Source organism: Pseudoliparis swirei, chromosome 18, assembly GCF_029220125.1.
Source record: "Pseudoliparis swirei isolate HS2019 ecotype Mariana Trench chromosome 18, NWPU_hadal_v1, whole genome shotgun sequence".
Taxonomy (NCBI): domain Eukaryota; kingdom Metazoa; phylum Chordata; class Actinopteri; order Perciformes; family Liparidae; genus Pseudoliparis; species Pseudoliparis swirei.
In genome coordinates this window covers 2,141,958-2,146,680 of record NC_079405.1, presented here as the reverse complement: position 1 = coordinate 2,146,680, position 4,723 = coordinate 2,141,958, and positions in this window count along the sequence as shown.

Genomic DNA, 4,723 nt, shown 5'->3' with positions numbered 1-4,723 from the left:
TGTACACATTACCCAATACACAATTCTACATTTTTCATTACTGTACTCATTACGCTACATTACACATTACTAACTCATTACAATGACTACAGTACTAAACTACATGTACCAGTCATTTCTACTGTACTTATTAAATACATTACTAGTACACATTACTACACATTACTACATTACATACACATTACCAAAAACACTCTGACTACATGTAACCATTACTATACCATTACAATACACTGGTTTCCCTTTTTTACACATTACGGTCACATTACTACATTACCCAATACCATGTACTAAAACTGTACTACAAATTACTACATTCACATGTACATACACTGTACTAAATTGCCTACATGTACATACACATGTACCTTTTTTTCGGGACTTGTACCTAATTCATACCATGTACACAATTACTTTCTACATGTACTACAATGTACTAACTACAATTCTATACACTGTACCCAAAAAACTCATTTCACAAAACTAACTACATTACTAAATTACACTACGGGACTTTACACAATTTCAATACTTACTATTACAAATGACCAAAACTACAAAACTTCTACAATTACAATTAAAATCTACAAAACATCTCATTACTAAAAAATTACATACACATTACTACAATTACTAACTACATTACTATTACTACAATTACATATACTGGGACACATTACATAACTTAAAATACATTACTTACAATTACTACAACCTGTCTCATTCCCCCACCTTACCAAACCCTTAACCAGTATTGTACTCCCAAAGACATACACATGTCCAAACCCCAACTACAATAACCCAAAAAAATTTAAAAACCCCATACACAACTAAACCCCAAATACCAAAACCAAAACTGGGCCCCCCTACACGCCCAAACCCCCCAAAAACCTTCCAACCAGGATCCTTACCAAACCAAAAAACCAGGTCCAAAACCCTGGGCCCCCCCAAAAATAAACCCCCGGGGCACAAACCCAAACTAAACCTCTACACAAACCAAACTGGAAACCTCTAAAACAAACCAGAACTAAACCTCATAAAAAAAAACCCAAAAAACTAAACCTCATAAAAAACAAACTAAACCTCATAAAACCAAACAAACCTCATAAAAACAAACCAAACTAAACCCCAGTCCAAACCCAAAACTACCTCAAAGGGACCAAACAATCTTAAACCCTCTCCCCGACCCAAATCCAAAAACCTTCCAAAACAAACCTCATCAAAACAAACCTCATACAACTAAACCCCCTACACAAAACCCCGGGGCCCCCCGGTCCCCCCTCTCACAAAAAACCCAAATAACCCCCAAACAAATAAAACCCACCCCCCCATAAAAAAAAAAAAAATAAAACCCTTAAACCCCCCCCCGGGGGCCCCTAAAAAAAAAAAAAAAAAAAACCCTAAATTAAACCAAATTTAAAAAAAAAAAAACCCCCCCCTTTCCCATCCCAAAAATTAAAAAACCCCAAACCCAAAACCACTGGATAAAGGGGGGGGAAAAAAGGGAAAATAAAAAAAACCCTAAATTAATCCCCAAAACACCGTAACCCATTCCCCATTTAAAAAAAAAAAAAAAAATGAAAAACCCTAAAAATTAAATCCCCAAAACCCTAACCCCCCCCAATAAAAAAAAAAAAAAAAACCCGACCCCCTTCCCCCACACCTTAATCAATCTAAACCCCCAAACCCCAAAACACCCTTAACAAAAAACTCACACCCAACACACCCACACCTCTAAAAACACCTTACTACACACCTCACATACACACCTTCTAAAACCTCTAAAAACACACCTTACACATAAAACCTCACACACACACCTCTACACATACACACCTCTACACATACACACCTCTACACATACACACCTCTACACATAAAACCTTTACACACCTTACACAAAACACCTCTACACTCACACCCTCCTACACATACACACCCTACACATAAAACCTTACACATACCCTACACATACACACCTCTACAAAACACCTTAAAACATACACACACCTTTCACATACACACCCTACACCAATAAAACCCTGTACAAACACCTTAAAAACCCATACACACCTCTACACATACACACCTGTACACATACACACCTCTACACATACACACCTCTACACATACACACCTCTACACATACACACCTCTACACATACACACCTGTACACATACACACCTCTACACATACACACCTCTACACACCTCTACCAAAACACCCCTTTCACACACCTCTACACATACACACCTCTACACATACACACCTTACAATACACACCTTAACATAAAACCTACACAAAACCTGCATAACACCTCTACACAACACTTACACCTTACACATACACCCTTTCACAAAAACACCTCACATACACCCTTACAAAACACCCTACACATAAAACCTGTACACATACACACCTTACAAAACCCTAAAACACCTTACACATACACACCTTACAAAACACCTTACACCCACACCCTACAAACACCTTACACAACACACCTTCCCCATACACACCTTACACCTCTACACACACACCCTTTCAAACACCTTACACATACACATAAAACCCCAAACACACCTAAAATAAAACACCTACCTACACACCTCTACACCCCTTCACATACACACCTCTACAAAACACCTCACACTCCCCCCCTAAAATACACACCTTACACATAAAACCTGTACACATACACACCTCTACACATACACACCTTTCACATAACACAAAACACCTTACACATACACACCTCAACACACCACAAAAACCTCTACAAAAAAACACCTTAAAATACAAATTACACACCCTAAAATACACACCTTTCACACAAACCCCCATCAAATTTTTCCCCAATTTTTTTTTTTTTTTTTAAATTCTCAAAAACCCCCTTCAACCCCTCCTCCACCCACAATCCCCTTCCAAACCGAAAAAAACAACCTTACCAACACACCTTACACATAACCCCTTTACCATCCCCTCTCCATCAACCTCAATCACCCTCTAAAAAAAATCTAACAAAAAACCCTAAAAATCTACATACACATGTACATAAACCTTAAATACACACCCTTTTCCCCCTTTTCCAAAACCTAATCCCCTTAACCACATTAACTAACATCAACAACCTCTAAATGCAATAACCTCCCACATAAACCTCATCACCCTTCCATAACCCTTTAACTCAATTTCCCCAAAACCCCCAAACCCCCATCAAAACCCCCCTCTAAATACACATCAATACACATCACACATACACACCTAAAATAAACCTCTAAAATACACATACCCCTACAATACACACTTACACATCACCCCTTTAAATACACACCCTAAAACCCTTTACACACCCTTAAAATCAACCCCTTTAAAACACCTTACACATCAACCCCTTTAAATACACACAACACATCAACCCCTTTAAAAAACACACCCTTTCAATCAACCTTTTCACATACACACCTTAATACACACACACTACAATACATACACACCCCTTTTAAACACATTAACACATCAACCCCTTTAAAAACACACCCTTACACACATTTCAAAAACCTTAAACCCCCTACAAAAAACCCTTAAAACACACCCTTTAAAAAACACACTTACACATCAACCCTTTAAATACACACCTTACACACACCCCTTTAAATACAAAATGTAAAAAATTAAAAATTAAAAAATTAAATAAAATACAATACCACAACCTAAATACACACCTTAAAAACCACCCCTTTAAAAACACACCTAAAAATTTTTAAATAAATTAAATTTCAACCCCTCAATACACACCCTTTTCAAAAACACCTCTAAATAACATACAAACACCCCTTACATTTAAAATTAAATACAAACCCCAAAACCTGTCAATAAATTCAATAAACCCAATCCTTAACATCACCCTTAATACAATTTTACATAAACCCCAACAAAAAACCCTTCAATAAATGTACACACCTTAAACCAACCCTTAAAACCCCCCTCCCACCCCTTAATAAAACCCCCAAATAAACCCTTCAATAAACATACTAACCTTCAATTCACCAATTTTAACTAAAATTTAAATTACAAACACATCACAACCTTTTAAAAAAAACCCTACAATCACAAACACCTCTAAATACACACCTTAACAAACCCCTCTCACCCCCTAAATCAAAAACCTGTACAAAATGACACACCACACCAACCCTTACACCAACCTACACCCACCTCCTACCCCCCTTCCTCACACCTCTAACCCCCCCTTTCCCCACCCTCTACCACCTTCCTACCCCCCCTTCCTCACCATCCCACCCACCCCCACCCACCTTCCAACCACCTCTCCAAACCACCTGTCTCCCCCACCTACCCCTTCTACCACCTCTCCACCCACCCCAACCTCTCCAAACCCCTTCCTCACCCTTCCTTTTTTTCCAAACCCCCCAACCTAACCTCCCTGAAACCCCCCCCTTTTTCACCCACCCCCCCCCCCCCTTCCCCCCCAATTCTCCCTCTCAAAAGGAAAAATTTTTTAACTTTTTAAAAAACCCCCATAAAAATTTAATTAACAAATTTTCCTGTGCCAACCTTTTTAAATCCCTTCCTTTTCCCTTTCCAACAAAGGGGGGTTTTAATCAAATTTTCCCTATTCAAAACCTCAAAAATGAACCTTCACAAATTTTAATGTTTTTTTTGTTCTGTTTGGGGGGTTTTTGGTTTGGGTTGGGGTTTTT